Consider the following 20,413-nt stretch of genomic DNA (forward strand, 5'->3'; position numbering starts at 1 on the left):
TCCGTAGATATCTAGATTTGCAACGAAAATATCCGTAGGTAATTTGCTATGGAATCCGCTATAGAATATAGACCACGGATTTAGGTAGGAATTCATCAAAATGGATTTTTCTAGGGATGCATCGCCACAGATTTTTTTAGGAAATTGTCACAACTGGATGTTCTGGGTCAACAAAAATGAAACAAGTCCACGAAAGTCAAATAGTTAGGACATAAATCAAAATTTTTACCGTGCTTTTAAAGTTCTCAGTTAGGACAGAAAACCTTGAGATTTTGGTGGTTAGGACCGAAGACCTTGAAGACTTCGGTACTACAAGACCGAAAATTTTGAGATTTCGGTTTCACTTGGACCGAAATCACATGTGATTTCGGTGGCTTAAAGGTGTTCTCGGTTGGGTTCTTGGACCGAAATCACCAAGTGATTTCGGTGGTGTTGCAACATGATTGGTTGATCTTTTTCCAGCGTGATGAATTAAACAATTCAATGCAAACGTCATATCACCCCACCCTCTTTTCCCCCTATATAGCTTCGACCAAGAGCCTCTCCAACCCTTTTCACATTTTCAACATTTTCTTCACCTTTTCTCTCTAAGATCAAGTTCAAACTTTCAGAAGGAATGAAACTTTAAGTGGTTTCTTAAGAATTATTTGTAAGTTTTCCTTGTAAATCTAGTATTTTTACAACACTTTTATGATAGTTCATCTCATTCACATACATTACTATGTGTTAAAAACTCATAGGATACAACTACCTTCAAGTGTTCTAGGCCTGAAGATTTTCACCATCACCTCTTCATCCCACCACAATCACAGTCAAGGTGAGTTCATACCCCCATATTTTCGAGTTTTTCATGTTTTTTTTGGGGGGGGTGGATACAAGTAAAGTTAACTTTTAACACAAATGTTTGCATGTTCTATTTCCTTGTGAATATAAAATATTATTTGCATGAAATATGAGTATTACTAGTTTTTAAAACATTTATTTGCTGTATGATAGTTTTAATTATATAAAACTAAGAAAAACAAACACAAACTATGTTATATGTTCATTAATAAAAGGTTAAAACCACAAAGCTACAAGGATTTTGAGACTTTTTATCAAGATATGGTTTTTCTAACAAAAATAGTTACATTCTAGTTATTTCACCATTTTTGTAGGATACAACCTAATATATGGTGATCTGACCATACATTTTGAAACTAGACAAAAACCCCGTAAAAACGGGGCAAAAGCTTGAAATGGACTTTTCATACAAATCTCTCATACTAAGTATTTATATAAATTATTATATAAATATTCTTAACAAATAAACATAATAAACTATAATTGGTATATTTTGGGGAGTCACAAACACTACATTATCAGTCGGAAGAGTCATGTAATTATTTTAAAGGTATAATTATTTTTACACTATGTAACCACTATGGAGGAGTAATGCATTCATTTACAAGAAAAAGGGTTTTCAGTACACTATACGTAAACCGGTTAATACATATTTTGTTAGACATTTGGCTTCACCGCACCTACCAGAGTACACTCTAAGTCCTGAATTATAACCAGAGTCTTGTGGAGGAGAGAGCGTGACACTTGTGTATAGATCTATACAGGATTGACAACCCCACACCGAAGTTGTTAACTACAATTAGATCGGCCAGTCTAGGGTGGCAAATGTCTAACCTTCCGACTCCTGAAGAACGTCGTAGCAAGCCAACTAGTCATTAACATGGTTATGATAACTCATATGGGCTATTAACAATACATTTGGTTTATGGGGTTAACATACACTCAATTTGTTTTATATAAAGATAAAACTACATAATACTATTTCCCAGTACGGCATTACTTACATTTTAGTCTTTGGATTTAAGACTTACAACTCATTTTTAAAGAATATATTGGATTTTCTGAAAGTATACACTATCATTTTTACATGGAAAAGTTACCAATCCTTCTCATACAAAACGCTTATGAAATCACCAACTTAATTGTTGACACTTTTCAAAATAAATTGTATTGTCAGTAAATTAGTAGACAGGTAACTGAAGCGGTATTGAGGATGGGACGTCGCAGCATCACGTCATTTATTTTTGTCATATGTATATGGTGTAAAGTAAATAATATTTTGGATATAGTGTAAACTTATTATTTATCAATACGATGGTTTTAATGCTTTGTGTTACAACCCAAAATTTTTTTGCTTTAAAAGCTCAGTCAGTCAACTCATCAGAGTGTCAGACTCATTGGTAATGAGTTCTAGCCTGGTTAAAGATCATTATAAGGAGTTATAAGCCTAGTACACTTAAGGAATAAGTGTTAGAATGTACCTGCTAGAGACAATGTGCAAACATTAGGGCCTTAACCTCATCATAAGGAGTTCACGGCCACAAAGCCAATGAGTTTACGGCCGTAAACTCATATGGCCGTAAACTCAACTCCATATATGTTGCCCTTGGTCATTTCTAGCCATTTCATGCATTTCAACCGCAAGAACACTCCAAATCCTCTCAAGTATCATCAAGTTCATCATCTTAGATCATCAAAAACGTAAGTGTTCTTTCCTTGATTTGTTGTTACACTTCATCTCCTAGTTACACTCTTTGATTCCATCCATGAAATCATTCCATTTGCTAGATCTTCAAGTTTCATCAAGAACACCAAGAACACACACTAGTGTTCTTGGCCAAAATCGGCCCTTTCGAGCCTCTATATCGTAAGTACTCTTCCCTACACTTGATATCTAGTTAAGGTTCGTGCTTAGGACCTTGAAATCATCAAGAATGAAGGACCAAGAGGAGTTTACGGCCAAGCCATCTTCCAAGGCCATAAACTCCTATAAAGGTGGCATTTTGGCCATAAACTCTTCGTAAGGCTTGGATTTGAGGCAAGAACACTACCATGTGCTTTGTAAGACCTTGAATCATCACCCAACCCATCATTAGAGAGTTAACGGACGAAGAGTAAACACCCTTGGCTGTAAACTCCATTTATGGTCAAGTCTTGGACCTTAAGCACTTCTAGACCCTTGCTAAGCCTTAGAACACTTGAACCCTCGAGACTCTTTACCTTTAAGACCCTAAATATGACAATTTAGAGAGTTTACGGCCAGGAGTAAACTCCCCTGGGCCGTAAACTCCTCAACACTCTCCATTGAGTGGGTCTTTCACATCCTTGTGTAGAGCAAAATTCCCTCAAGCTTCCCTAGCCTTCAAACACCCTCATATGCATCTTTAACCATGAGTTTACGGCCATAAACTCCCTTGGCCAGAAACACATGGCCGTAAACACCAAGCCATGGCGATAAACACCCTTTAGATGAATCACATGTGATTCCAACACTTGGTCAAAGTGTTTCGTAGTCCAGTGAGGTGTTTCCTTGCATTTGGTTGCTTTCAAGCACTATATTCATGCCAATATATGTGGTTATATGTCATTTAGGACTTGTTGTGTCTCGGGACCTCATTCGTGGAACTTCTCATCCTTACACGCGTATTCGTTGAATCACCCACGTCAGGTGAGTTCATACCCCGTAATGAATATTTTAATTGTTTTAAATGTTTTAAAGGGGGGAATACAAGTTGAACACAATGATAATTGTGTAAATGGTTGTTATTAAACATTTTCAAAAGATTACTTATGTCATTTATAAGTTGTCAAATCAGTTTAAAAACTCTTTTCAAGTTATGCTACTTTATAGTTTAACAAAACTCTGTTTTTAAAGTACAAGTGTAACTTGGTGGTAAAATGTGTATTTCTAACAACAGTTCAAGTACATTACTAGTAAACTATAATAGGTATAGTTTAAGGGTTTAGTTCATACTATAACAGATACATAGAGAAACATACTATAACAAGTACAAAGGAGAACATACTATAACAAGTACAAAGGGAAACATACTATAACTAGTATAGAGATAAACACACCATATTAAGTACCAGGGAAGAGCACACCTAGTACCAGGGAAAAGCATGCCTAGTACCAGGAAAAAGTACACTAAGTACCAGGGAAAAGCACACCATACTAAGTACCGAGAAAAATCACGTTAATATATCTTTCCGGGTTTGCATTGACACTGGTACGATTTCACGTACGATTTCTCAGTTACATACGAGTTCACATTAAATCTTTAATTAACCGACTTACGACTAATGGCTATTTAAGACTCCCGAGGTGTATTGCCCATTGAATACTACCTGGAGTCTGTATTTTATTACTTTATAGCCAGCAGTGTCACTGCTGAGGTAAAACATTATTTTCCCTATTACATTTACTTTGTGAACGTCTCACGTATTCATTAATGTATAAACTTTATTTAGTTAGTGAGAGTCTCAATTGGGAAAATACACACTAATACAAGAAACAAACATACATAACATTTGATGCCTTGGTAGAAGGCTACGTTTAGTAGAAAGGACCATAATGATAACCTTATGATTCCTTAATGTATACATCACAGGATACATATATATCAATAGGATCCGACAGGTAATAGGATGTGTGTTTTCCACTTCATTTCCTATTCCTTGTTTGGTTGTAGGCTTGGAACAGATTCACGCAATCTACTATCTATTCGATTCTAGATATATATGTCCAATATACACTGAGTCATAATAAGGGTACCAGTTATGGGTCAAGTCATAGGACACAGAGTCAATGCATAGTTTTCTAGTACAAAACATACTTTCCAAATCAGAACTTTTGGTATACAAAACTAGAAACTTACCAGTTAAAGGTTTAATCCATTTTATTAGACCATGATAAACTTGAAGGACCTTAGGTGATTAATGTGACAACCGTCAAAATTCGAGTCGGTTCTAGATTTGAATAAACTTAGTTGCACATATACGCACGACACATACTGGACTTAGTGACTAGAAGCTCAGTTATAACCTACTAGAAACTTGGAAGCAACTAGAAACAATGGATAATGTACTTAGATTTCACATTGATATGTGAATTCTACAACTACTTAACTGTAGAGGCTATCTATATTCGGGTCACTCTTTGACTCGAACACCTTTTCATGAATCATATACACACATCATGCACTTGACCTAGAAGTAGAAATTAGGTCAAAGTCTCATAGAAACTTAAGTCAAAGTTGAAGACTAGGACTAGTATACTTGATTCCTCTATTTCGCTTGAATCTCGGAACCACTATATAGAATGCCAATAAACCGATAAAAATAAATTACAAACATTATTTATAACTATAAATGAGTTATAATACCATAAGATAATTTAAAGTCTCAAATATTCTATTTATTTTGATATCCAAATTTTTACAAACTCTCAAAAACCCTAAAAACCCTAAAACTTAAATTTTATAAAGTTTAACATCAAGAATTCTATAAAAATAGTTATGAAACTTATAATATAATCTTAAAACAATTAAATTCAGGGAAATATAATCAAGGAAAATAAAAATTTAAGTCATTAACGTTCATCCTTAATTTATAAGTCAAAAATCAAGGTTTCATGAATAAAAACTTGATTTTAGTGCACATTTTATATCAAATTTAGATATTTTATAAAATAACTTGATTTTAGTGCACATCATCGAGTAAGTGGCACTTAGGGACACTTCAGTTTTAGGAGCATTCGCATGTGTTGTATTTCAATTTACATTGTAATTTCTTTTAAAAGTTGTTCAAACCCATTGTAAAATTGTAATGATTTTTAATACTATGGTTGGTGTTGTCTTTTAACTTTTGCTATGAAACCCTTTATACTGCCACACCTCGTGTTTCCGCTTTAGCGGGGTGTGACAGGAAATGGTATCAGAGCCGAAGGTTATAGAGAATACCAGTTTTCCTTTGGAGAACCACAACTATAGCCAAAAAATTTCAAAATGTTTTTAAAATACCGAACATACTACTAGTATTACTAATTTGAGTACGCATTATTGGACTTTAACTAAGTATATCCTGGCTAACTATGCTTAATTAAGGAAACTTAATGCAAGGCTTGAAACGGTTATAGTAGAATTATGTTCAAAACAATTTTCAACTTAAACTTTTGAAAAACAAAATTTTTGGTGTGCGTACGGGCATTGCATATTATAGGCATTCATCTAGATACACTTAGAAACTAAGTTCACTGTTATATCAATGCCCTTATTTAGAAATATTCTTATCCCTTATCAAGTGCTAGGTTAACCACTTAGGTTATATCACTAGCCACTCTAAGAGCAATGCACATAGTACTGATAATGGGTATTCATCGGTAGCTATTGACTTTAGATATAAGGTTAGTAGTTAGATATACACTAGTAATTATCTTAAGTCGAAACCAATACCAATTATCCCTCAATACCTCTTCATCGTCTTCGTACTAGAGTTACAACTAGGAAAAAGCGTTTCGATACCGACACGAATGATAATTGGAGCATCGCGTAAGGATGTAGATGAGTCACCACTAAGTAATCACTTGGATACCATTGGCGGGCATTCCGGATTCGACTCACAAGGAGACACAAAGGTTTAACCTATTGCTACTAATACGTGAGACCTTATTACTACGCTACGATTTAGCTTTAGGTTGTTTCCACCTTCAGGTTAAAACTTAACATAGGATATCCCTTTGACCTCTATAAAAGGCCACGAAACTGCATTGACACCATAAAACGTTTTTCAAACAATTTTTCTTGCCCTTTATCTTAGGGAAAAAGACATCGGTACTCGTCTTATACTCGCCTTAGTATTTAGGTACGATCAGCTACACTAATATACTTATTCCTTACTTCTTAATCTTCCATCGAAAAATTATTTCGTTTCATCGGTTTTATTTATCATCGATAAAATACTTTATAACCACTTCATACAACTTACTAGACATTTCCTAACAATGTAAGCCATATTCTCGCTAAAAATCTTTTGACAACTTGCTTTAACTTAACACTTTTCTTCAAAACTCAATTTAACCAATATTGGTTTTAACCTTGCTATTTCAATTTCATTTCAAATTCATTTCAATGGATTGATGTGCTTTTATGGGCATATAAACCATTTTAAACATTGCTTACCATTTTGACACGTCTTCGAAAAACTAGAAACATTTTCTTTTATAATCGTGTTTAAACTCTTTACTATAAAACTTAAACATATGACGTTAAAGTTCATATTATGTGTAAAAGCTTCATTGGATCTTCAAACCACTTTTGTTTTAAGACTTTTGACTACTTCCCCATTTAGGCATCGTACTTTACTTAAATGTGTTTTCTTGAAACCCAACATGGTATTTTTACAACTTTCTAATCCAAATGTGTTTACAAGACATCACTGATGCCTACATTTCAAAACACACCTTATTTTTTTATTTTATTTCAAATTAGTTTTATAATCTGTGTTTATAAAACTTACAACATTGCAAAACTTAGTGTTCAGTTTTAAATTTCTAGTGACACCTTCAACAATGTATAATTACTCTTCTAAATCTATTGAGCCTTTACCTTATATGTTTTAACTATTATTGAACTCCATTCTAAAAAGTCAAATTGTCAGATTTTCAACTACCGTTTGTAGTGCTTCTTCTTTTTCACAAATGGAGTTTAACTTAATAAGGTAACTTGTGATTATTAGCAAACATTCTAAGACTCTCACATGTCTATTTAATCATCAATATACATCAAAATATTAAAGTTTGAAATATATCTCAACCTGGTTTTAATCTACCTATAGGTATTGTTCTTATAATTTTAACAATAACAATCATTGTCGTCGCTACCTTCCTTTTTCTTTCCCCCGCACTTGATTTTTTGCTCTCTTTATGACTTTAGATCTCGCACACCCATAATAGTAACATAATACATTGTCTAACTTTGTTTCTGTCTATTTTGCTTCTCCGGGTATCATGTTTGTATACATACATACTAGAAGTCTATCCTTTCGTTTTGAGCGATTAATACATGTATAGCCGTGAGGAATAATTTTTATTTAGTCAACTTTGATATATTCAATTACGCCTTTTTATCATATACATGTTGTTTTTATTTTGAAATCTCTATAAACAAGTGATCCTTATTTACATTTGCTCTTTCGTTCTAAATTCAGAAACTTGATATAAAATGCAATTTTCATTGTATTTTTCCTTATAATTAATACACAAGATGAATACTCTTATGCTTATAATTTTTCTATATCCGGAAAATATATGTGAAGGATATGTATCCTTATGTTTCTTCTTTTCTTTAAATACATCAAGAATTTTGAATTTTACGATTATCTATTCTCTAAATGATTGTTTTTGTAGAAACACTAAACTATGAATGCCCTATTTTGAAGATTGACATTTTTACACCTTTCTTAAAATAGTAATTTACTTTGCAATTTTCAGTGAGTTCCTAAACTCTCAAGCTTGTTTTCATAAGTATTTTGACTCCTCGTAAACTTAGATTTGTCCTGACTTAGACAATTAGTCAATTTTTCAAATAGCGTAATATCAATAATTTCAATAAAAAAAAATTTCCCTTAATGACGACTTAAACCTTTAACTTTAATTAATCTTTATATTATTTTACTACTTTGTTGGATCGCCACACATGTATCTTCATTATCTTGGAATTATTACACATTTTGATAATAGTGAGATTAATTATCATTTCTAAACAGACATTTTGATAACAATGAGATTTTTAATCACTTCTAAACACTTAAAATGCTATATACACAATGTGATTTAATTTATCATAAATTTTCATTGCCTCCATTTGCACGAATGACTCTCTAAATATATTTATTCTTCGAATAAGGTTTTATTATTGTAAGAGTAACCGTAGTAGTAATTATAGCCTCGGAGATGCTCAATCATTCGTAATTTATTTTGTCGACGACACTTAATTAGCCTTTACATTTGAGATGTACCAAAACTTCGTTGCCTACCCTTAGTACGTATTTTTAGGAACTTACCCTTAATCGCTTCTCTTTCATTCGTGCTACCCCTTCTTATTTCAAAATATATCCTTTCCAGATGTAGTAGCCAACCCGGAAGTGAACAAATTGTTCCTAATCTCTTCTTTATTAGGCGGCAAATTTACACTTAGTGCTAATTTAGAACGCGACTTAAGGATCAATGCGGATTTAACGCTCAGTGCAGTTAGTGCTTCAGCAAAACTTATAGCTCTCTTAATTCAGATAATATCTAACTAGATGATCTTTTTCGACTAGGTCGCCATGTTTGGATCATGATTTCCATGATCCTAATTTCTCGCAATCTAAATTATAGAACTCGAATTAAGGAAACATTAATTTGACTATAGATAAAGAATTGGGCTTTTCCCTTGAGGAAATAAACCCGAAATAATCAAAGAACATTGCAAGTCACCACCTCTCCAACTATATAATTGTATTCGACTGAGTTCTAATAGAATACGTCACGAATTGAATTTCGGGGCGAAATTCTTTCAACCGGGGGAGAATGTGACAACCGTCAAAATTCGAGTCGGTTCTAGATTTGAATAAACTTAGTTGCACATATACGCACGACACATACTGGACTTAGTGACTAGAAGCTCAGTTATAACCTACTAGAAACTTGGAAGCAACTAGAAACAATGGATAATGTACTTAGATTTCACATTGATATGTAAATTCTACAACTACTTAACTGTACAGGCTATCCATATTCGGGTCACTCTTTGACTCGAACACCTTTTCATGAATCATATACACACATCATGAACTTGACCTAGAAGTAGAAATTAGGTCAAAGTCTCATAGAAACTGAAGTCAAAGTTGAAGACTAGGACTAGTATACTTGATTCCTCAATTTCGCTTGAATCTCGGAATCACTACATAGAATGCCAATAAACCGATAAAAATAAATTACAAACATTATTTATAACTATAAAAGAGTTATAATACCATAAGATAATTTAAAGTCTCAAATATTCTATTTATTTTGATATCCAAATTTTTACAAACTCTCAAAAACCCTAAAAACCCTAAAACTTAAATTTTATAAAGTTTAACATCAAGAATTCTATAAAAATAGTTATGAAACTTATAATATTATCTTAAAACAATTAAATTCAGGGAAATCTAATCAAGGAAAATAAAATTTTAAGTCATTAACATTCATCCTTAATTTATAAGTCAAAAATCAAGGTTTCATGAATAAAAACTTGATTTTAGTGCACATTTTATATAAAATTTAGATATTTTATAAAATAACTTAAATTTTATAAAACAAAATGAATGAGAAAGGGTTATTATACTCAAAATTTCGGACCCCTCTCTTCCCATATCTCTCTCTCACACTCTCATTCTCCAACACACACACATCTCTCTTCTTTCTCTCTCTAGAAAACTCTCTCTACCTTCTCTCTAATTTTTTTTCTCCAAACACCACAACCACAGCCTCTTAACCACGAAATTATGGAGATTCATAAGGGTTTTTCAAGCCACAAATAAATTTAAGGTAAAGAACATACATCTCTTGAAGATCCACAACAATGATTTAAGTCATGCATGTGCATTTTACTTCAAAAACCGACTTCTACTTCTTCATCTTCTTCAAACTTGTTTTCTTTTTGTTAAAATGGTTTTTAGAACATCATGGATGTGTTTTAACACCATGAATGTATGATAAACAAGGTTGCATGTTCATGATCTTAGTGCAAAAATCGATTTTAAGGATTAAAACATCAAACTCAAGTTAAGAGTTTTTGAGAAACAAAATTTTGTTCATAAATGAATGTATACGTTTTGATAAGTTTTAATCTTTTGATCTCTGGAAACATGACTAGAATATAAGTTTATCATGATATCTTTTAAAATATTTCAAAAGATTTACTCAAAGAAATGATGAAAACTCATTTATCTAACCAATCACCATGCATGCAATATGCCAGATTTCGTTCCCTGACTTTAAACTGTCATATATCACTCATTTCTTAACCAAAATTCGGGATTCTTTTTCTGAAATATAATATTTTGAGTTAGCTTTCAAAGCCATCTGACCTCACTGGAAAATTCAAATATTACGATTTTTAGCAATTTTTACAAAACTGTTGCTCAATCAGCACCTTTTTGTGAATACTAGTTTTGTATTGCATGTTCAAAGATCTTATTCATCACTAAAAATCAAGGAAAAATTAACTTGAGCACTTAACATCATTTATTAAGTGGTATCAAAATATCTTGATTCAAAAGCCTTTGGAACATGTTGCAAAAATTCTCAAAGTAACATCAATAATTTTTACCAAAATCACAAGAATCAAGTTTTTCTCTATAATTGTTTGAGCCTTTAGGCATGTTTTTCGACATCAAAAATAAGAAAACAATTTTTCATTGTTATTAAATTGTTTGAAGTTGCATTCTGGAAATTTTCAGATCAATATATATTTTCTTTATTTTTACATGAAAATAATAATAAAATAGAGTGTTAAAGCATATAAAATACTTAAACTTGTAAATAAATTCTAGAAATATTTGTGGATGACCCTTTAAGTTAATAAACATCTCTCATGAAGTTTCACCGATTTTTGTTACTGTTTAGTATGGTTTTTAAATTTCTTTTTATTTAGCTCTAATAAATCATAAAATCACTTTAGGGAATGTGAAAATATTATTTCTTATTTTTCACATCTTGTACCTTATATTTAAGACTCCGAAAAATATTTTGGGAATTTTTGAAAATGTATATCTATTTTTCTTAAATTTTTGTGTTTTTAAATGGACTAAAAACAGGAAAAATAGTTTTACTCATCCAAAATTCATGAACATTTACCAGAAACTCTTATAATATGTTAGGATGATACATAAAATTTTTGATGATTTTTATCTTCTGTATGCTATTTTTCTTCTATTTTCCCAAGATTTAATACACTTAAATGTACAAAAATCAGAGAAGTTGTGTTAAACTTTTTGAAAACACATATTAATATTTTTCCTAGATTATGTACACTGTAAAATAGTTACACAAAAATTACAAGAATTTTTCATAATAATTTACTATTTTTCCATGATTTTATGATCATTCATGGAATTAAATGGTGAAAAATAGTTAGACAAATCAAAAATTCAAGAAAATTTATCTTAAGGTGTTTGACTTCAATTAAAAATGAAATACAAAGTTTGGGAAAGTTTAGAACTAAATTGATTTCGTTTTGAATATTTAATCATTGGAACACCTCTAAAATGTTAAATATTAACATTTCAATAATGGAAATTTTCCACTTAAATTGTTATATAACAATTGATTCTTTGAAACTTAATTTCCACAGCAAAATGTTTGTAACTTATCAATATTAAATTTTGACACATTATTGGCATAATTCTATTGTAGTAGTAAGTATACTAGTATTAGATTTCAATTAGAGACTCATTAGTGTGTAACATCGTTGTAGGAAAACGATAGTGGTACGAGTGGAGCGTAGATCAAGGCATCATTTGCATCATCTCAATGCATTGTGAGTATTCACGCACTCCCCTATTTTCAGTTTTTATGTTTTGGGGTGGAAAAGCATGTCCCGAAAAACTATTATTTGAATGTTGTATTTAAATTGATTTGTATCAAACATGATTGCTATTTTATTGCTATATCTCTCTATGTATGTCTATGCAACACGGAACATGAGAACTTATCGTATTAAGGCCCTTCCCTTATCTCTAACAATTAACTCTTTGAGCCAATGGTCGTTATGGATAGCGCTATTAGGAATTGACAACTCCTCACTCGCCCGATTGCTGGAGTGCATGATACCATATTAATCTATGGAACGATAAGCATAGATCTTGATAGGGCTTCTGTCATAGGTTTGGTTGAGAACTCATTGTTTGCTCATACACATACAAACTTGTTATTTATTATGGCAATAAACTCGTTTATCAATTATAACAATCAACTTTGTTTCTTATTATAGCAATAAACTTTGTATCTCATTATAACAACAAACTTTTGTTACTAAATACTTATTTACTTGTTTTAGCAACAAAATTGGTTGCTTTTTATAGTAACAAACTTGTTTGCTCCTTGTAGCAATGAAACTTGATTACTCATTTTAGTAACAAACTTTATTTCCCATGAGGATATGAACGTTGCATCTCTTTTGGGCAACATACTTTATTTCTCATGATGACAACGAACTTTGTTTACACAAACTTATTTACTCATTTTAGCAATATATTTTTATCTATGGAAACTTATATCAAAATTTGATTTCGATTCATGAAACCAATATTATTTTTAAACTTGTGATTACTCACCAACTATTTTTATAGTTGACGCTCGTTTTACATGCTTTTTCAGGAATCATCGAGTAAGTGGCACTTAGGGAGACTTCAGTTTTAGGAGCATTCGCATGTGTTGTATTTCAATTTACATTGTAATTTCTTTTAAAAGTTGTTCAAACCCATTGTAAAATTGTAATGATTTTTAATACTATGCATGGTGTTGTCTTTTAACTTTTGCTATGAAACCCTTTATACTGCCACACCTCGTGTTTCCGCTTTAGCGGGGCGTGACAGGAAATGGTATCAGAGCCGAAGGTTATAGAGAATACCGGTTTTCCTTTGGAGAACCACAACTATAGCCAAAAATTTTCAAAATGTTTTTAAAATACCGAACATACTACTAGTATAACTAATTTGAGTACGCATTATTGGACTTTAACTAAGTATAGCCTGACCAACTATGCTTAATTAAGGAAACTTAATGCAAGGCATGAAACAGTTATAGTAGAATTATGTTCAAAACAATTTTCAACTTAAACTTTTGAAAAACAAAATTTTTGGTGTGCGTACGGGCATTGCATATTATAGGCATTCATCTAGATACACTTAGAAACTAAGTTTACTGTTATATCAATGCCCTTATTTAGAAATATTCTTATCCCTTATCAAGTGCTAGGTTAACCACTTAGGTTATATCACTAGCCACTCTAAGAGCAATGCACATAGTACTGATAATGGGTATTCCTCGGTAGCTATTGACTTTAGATATAAGGTTAGTAGTTAGATATACACTAGTAATAATCTTAAGTCGAAACCAATACCAATTATCCCTCAATACCTCTTCATCGTCTTCGTACTAGAGTTACAACTAGGAAAAAGCGTTTCGATACCGACACGAATGATAATTGGAGCATCGCGTAAGGATGTAGATGAGTCACCACTAAGTAATCACTTGGATACCATTGGCGGGCATTCCGGATTCGACTCACAAGGAGACACAAAGGTTTAACCTATTGCTACTAATACGTGAGACCTTATTACTACGCTACGATTTAGCTTTAGGTTGTTTCCACCTTCAGGTTAAAACTTAACAAAGGATATCCCTTTGACCTCTATAAAAGGCCATGAAAATGCATTGACACCATAAAACGTTTTTCAAACAATTTTTCTTGCCCTTTATCTTAGGGAAAAAGACATCGGTACTCGTCTTATACTCGCCTTGTACTCGCCTTAGTATTTAGGTACGATCAGCTACACTAATATACTTATTCCTTACTTCTTAATCTTCCATCGAAAAATTATTTCGTTTCATCGGTTTTATTTATCATCGATATAATACTTTATAACCACTTCATACAACTTACTAGACATTTCCTAACAATGTAAGCCATATTCTCGCTAAAAATCTTTTGACAACTTGCTTTAACTTAACACTTTTCTTCAAAACTCAATTTAACCAATATTGGTTTTAACCTTGCTATTTCAATTTCATTTCAAATTCATTTCAATTGATTGATGTGCTTTTATGGGCATATAAACCATTATAAACATTGCTTACCATTTTGACACGTCTTCGAAAAACTAGAAACATTTTCTTTTATAATCGTGTTTAAACTCTTTACTATAAAACTTAAACATATGACGTTAAAGTTCATATTATGTGTAAAAGCTTCATCGGATCTTCAAACCACTTTTGTTTTAAGACTTTTGACTACTTCCCCATTTAGGCATCGTACTTTACTTAAATGTGTTTTCTTGAAACCCAACATGGTATTTTTACAACTTTCTAATCCAAATGTGTTTACAAGACATCACTGATGCCTACATTTCAAAACACACCTTATTTGTTTATTTTATTTCAAATTAGTTTTATAATCTGTGTTTATAAAACTTACAACATTGCAAAACTTAGTGTTCAGTTTTAAATTTCCAGTGACACCTTCAACAATGTATAATTACTCTTCTAAATCTATTGAGCCTTTACCTTATATGTTTTAACTATTATTGAACTCCATTCTAAAAAGTCAAATTGTCAGATTTTCAACTACCGTTTGTAGTGCTTCTTCTTTTTCACAAATGGAGTTTAACTTAATAAGGTAACTTGTGATTATTAGCAAATATTCTAAGACTCTCACATGTCTATTTAATCATCAATATACATCAAAATATTAAAGTTTGAAATATATCTCAACCTGGTTTTAATCTACCTATAGGTATTGTTCTTATAATTTTAACAATAACAATCATTGTCGCCGCTACCTTCCTTTTTCTTTCCCCCGCACTTGATTTTTTGCTCTCTTTATGACTTTAGATCTCGTACACCCGTAATAGTAACATAATACATTGTCTAACTTTGTTTCTGTCTATTTTGCTTCTCCGGGTATCATGTTTGTATACATACATACTAGAAGTCTATCCTTTCGTTTTGAGCGATTAATACATGTATAGCCGTGAGGAATAATTTTTATTTAGTCAACTTTGATATATTCAATTACGCCTTTTTATCATATACATCTTGTTTTTATTTTGAAATCTCTATAAACAAGTGATCCTTATTTACATTTGCTCTTTCGTTCTAAATTCAGAAACTTGATATAAAATGCAATTTTCATTGTATTTTTCCTTATAATTAATACACAAGATGAATACTCTTATGCTTATAATTTTTCTATATCCGGAAAATATATGTGAAGGATATGTATCCTTATGTTTCTTCTTTTCTTTAAATACATCAAGAATTTTGAATTTTACGATTATCTATTCTCTAAATGATTGTTTTTGTAGAACACTAAACTATGAATGCCCTATTTTGAAGATTGACATTTTTACACCTTTCTTAAAATAGTAATTTAGTTTGCAATTTTCAGTGAGTTCCTAAACTCTCAAGCTTGTTTTCATAAGTATTTTGACTCCTCGTAAACTTAGATTTGTCCTGACTTAGACAATTAGTCAATTTTTCAAATAGCGTAATATCAATAATTTCAATAAAAAAAAATTTCCCTTAATGACGACTTAAACCTTTAACTTTAATTAATCTTTATATTATTTTACTACTTTGTTGGATCGCCACACATGTATCTTCATTATCTTGGAATTATTACACATTTTGATAATAGTGAGATTAATTATCATTTCTAAACAGACATTTTGATAACAATGAGATTTTTAATCACTTCTAAACACTTAAAATGCTATATACACAATGTGATTCAATTTATCATAAATTTTCATTGCCTCCATTTGCACCAATGACTCTCTAAATATATTTATTCTTCGAATAAGGTTTTATTATTGTAAGAGTAACCGTAGTAGTAATTATAGCCTCGGAGATGCTCAATCATTCGTAATTTATTTTGTCGACGACACTTAATTAGCCTTTACATTTGAGATGTACCAAAACTTCGTTGCCTACCCTTAGTACGTATTTTTAGGAACTTACCCTTAATCGCTTCTCTTTCATTCGTGCTACCCCTTCTTATTTCAAAATATATCATTTCCAGATGTAGTAGCCAACCCGGAAGTGAACAAATTGTTCCTAATCTCTTCTTTATTAGGCGGCAAATTTACACTTAGTGCTAATTTAGAACGCGACTTAAGGATCAATGCGGATTTAACGCTCAGTGCAGTTAGTGCTTCAGCAAAACTTATAGCTCTCTTAATTCAGATAATATCTAACTAGATGATCTTTTTCGACTAGGTCGCCATGTTTGGATCATGATTTCCATGATCCTAATTTCTCGCAATCTAACTTATAGAACTCGAATTAAGGAAACATTAATTTGACTATAGCTAAAGAATTGGGCTTTTCCCTTGAGGAAATAAACCTGAAATAATCAAAGAACATTGCAAGTCACCACCTCTCCAACTATATAATTGTATTCGACTGAGTTCTAATAGAATACGTCACGAATTGAATTTCGGGGCGAAATTCTTTCAACCGGTGGAGAATGTGACAACCGTCAAAATTCGAGTCGGTTCTAGATTTGAATAAACTTAGTTGCACATATACGCACGACACATACTGGACTTAGTGACTAGAAGCTCATTTATAACCTACTAGAAACTTGGAAGCAACTAGAAACAATGGATAATGTACTTAGATTTCACATTGATATGTAAATTCTACAACTACTTAACTGTAGAGGCTATCCATATTCGGGTCACTCTTTGACTCGAACACCTTTTCATGAATCATATACACACATCATGCACTTGACCTAGAAGTAGAAATTAGGTCAAAGTCTCATAGAAACTTAAGTCAAAGTTGAAGACTAGGACTAGTATACTTGATTCCTCAATTTCGCTTGAATCTCGGAATCACTACATAGAATGCCAATAAACCGATAAAAATAAATTACAAACATTATTTATAACTATAAAAGAGTTATAATACCATAAGATAATTTAAAGTCTCAAATATTCTATTTATTTTGATATCCAAATTTTTACAAACTCTCAAAAACCCTAAAAACCTTAAAACTTAAATTTTATAAAGTTTAACATCAAGAATTCTATAAAAATAGTTATGAAACTTATAATATTATCTTAAAACAATTAAATTCAGGGAAATATAATCAAGGAAAATAAAAATTTAAGTCATTGACATTCATCCTTAATTTATAAGTCAAAAATCAAGGTTTGATGAATAAAAACTTGATTTTAGTGCACATTTTATATAAAATTTAGATATTTTATAAAATAACTTAAATTTTATAAAACAAAATGAATGAGAAAGGGTTATTATACTCAAAATTTCAGACCCCTCTCTTCCCATATATCTCTCTCACACTCTCATTCTCCAACACACACACATCTCTCTTCTTTCTCTCTCTAGAAAACTCTCTCTACCTTCTCTCTAATTTTTTTTCTCCAAACACCACAACCACAGCCTCTTAACCACGAAATTATGGAGATTCATAAGGGTTTTTGAAGCCACAAATAAATTTAAGGTAAAGAACATACATCTCTTGAAGATCCACAACAATGATTTAAGCCATGCATGTGCATTTTACTTCAAAGACCGACTTCTACTTCTTCATCTTCTTCAAACTTGTTTTCTTTTTGTTAAAATGGTTTTTAAAACATCATGGATGTGTTTTAACACCATGAATGTATGATAAACAAGGTTGCATGTTCATGATCTTAGTGCAAAAATCGATTTTAAGGATTAAAACATCAAACTCAAGTTAAGAGTTTTTGAGAAACAAAATTTTGTTCATAAATGAATGTATACATTTTGATAAGTTTTAATCTTTTGATCTCTGGAAACATGACTAGAATATAAGTTTATCATGATATCTTTTAAAATATTTCAAAAGATTTACTCAAAGAAATGATGAAAACTCATTTTTCTAACCAATCACCATGCATGCAATCTGCCAGATTTCGTTACCTGACTTTAAACTGTCATATCTCACTCATTTCTTAACCAAAATTCGGGATTCTTTTTCTGAAATATAATATTTTGAGTTAGCTTTCAAACCCATCTGACCTAACTGGAAAATTCAAATATTTCGATTTTTAGCAATTTGTACAACACTGTTGCTCAATCAGCACCTTTTTGTGAATACTAGTTTTGTATTGCATGTTCAAAGATCTTATTCATCACTAAAAATCAAGGAAAAATTAACTTGAGCACTTAACATCATGTATTAAGAGGTATCAAAATATCTTGATTCAAAAGCCTTTGGAACATGTTGCAAAAATTCTCAAAGTAACATCAATAATTTTTACCAAAATCACAAGAATCAAGTTTTTCTCTATAATTGTTTGAGCCTTCAGGCATGTTTTTCGACATCAAAAATAAGAAAACAATTTTTCATTGTTATTAAATTGTTTGAAGTTGCATTCTGGAAATTTTCAGATCAATATATATTTTCTTTATTTTTACATGAAAATAATAATAAAATAGAGTGTTAAAACATATAAAATACTTAAACTTGTAAATAAATTCTGGAAATATTTGTGGATGACCCTTTAAGTTAATAAACATCTCTCATCAAGTTTCACCGATTTTTGTTACTGTTTAGTATGGTTTTTAATTTTCTTTTTATTTAGCTCTAATAAATCATAAAATCACTTTAGGGAATGTGAAAATATTATTTCTTATTTTTCACATCTTGTACCTTATATTCAAGACTCCGAAAAATATTTTGGGAATTTTTGAAAATGTATATTTATTTTTCTTAAATTTTTGTGTTTTTAAATGGACTAAAAACAGGAAAAATAGTTTTACTCATCCAAAATTCATGAACATTTACCAGAAACTCTTATAATATGTTAGGATGATACATAAAATTTTTGATGATTTTTATCTTCTGTATGCTATTTTTCTTCTATTTTCCCAAGATTTAATACACTTAAATGTACAAAAATCAGAAAAATTGTGTTACACTTTTTGAAAACACATATTAATATTTTTCCTAGATTATGTACACTGTAAAATAGTTACACAAAAATTACAAGAATTTTTCATGATAATTTACTATTTTTCCATGATTTTATGATCATTCATGGAATTAAATGGTGAAAAATAGTTAGACAAATCAAAAATTCAAGAAAATTTATCTTAAGGTGTTTGACTTCAATTAAAAATGAAATACAAAGTTTGGAAAAGTTTAAAACTAAATTGATTTCGTTTTGAATATTTAATCATTGTAACACCTCTAAAATGTTAAATATTAACATTTCAATAATGGAAATTTTCCACTTAAATTGTTATATAACAATTGATTCTTTGAAACTTAATTTCCACAGCAAAATGTTTGTAACTTATCAATATTAAATTTTGACACATTATTGGCATAATTCTATTGTAGTAGTAAGTATACTAGTATTAGATTTCAATTAGAGACTCATTGGTGTGTAACATCGTTGTAGGAAAACGATAGTGGTACGAGTGGAGCGTAGATCAAGGCATCATTTGCATCATCTCAATGCATTGTGAGTATTCACGCACTCCCCTATTTTCAGTTTTTATGTTTTGGGGTGGAAAAGCATGTCCCGAAAAACTATTATTTGAATGTTGTATTTAAATTGATTTGTATCAAACATGATTGCTATTTTATTGCTATATCTCTCTATGTATGTCTATGCAACACGGAACATGAGAACTTATCGTATTAAGGCCCTTCCCTTATCTCTAACCATTAACTCTTTGAGCCAATGGTCGTTATGGATAGCGCTATTAGGAATTGACAACTCCTCACTCGTCCGATTGCTGGAGTGCATGATACCATATTAA

This window comes from Lactuca virosa, chromosome 4 (genome assembly GCF_052849685.1).
Source record: "Lactuca virosa cultivar CGN04683 chromosome 4, Lactuca_virosa_CGN04683_v6, whole genome shotgun sequence".
In the NCBI taxonomy this organism is placed as follows: domain Eukaryota; kingdom Viridiplantae; phylum Streptophyta; class Magnoliopsida; order Asterales; family Asteraceae; genus Lactuca; species Lactuca virosa.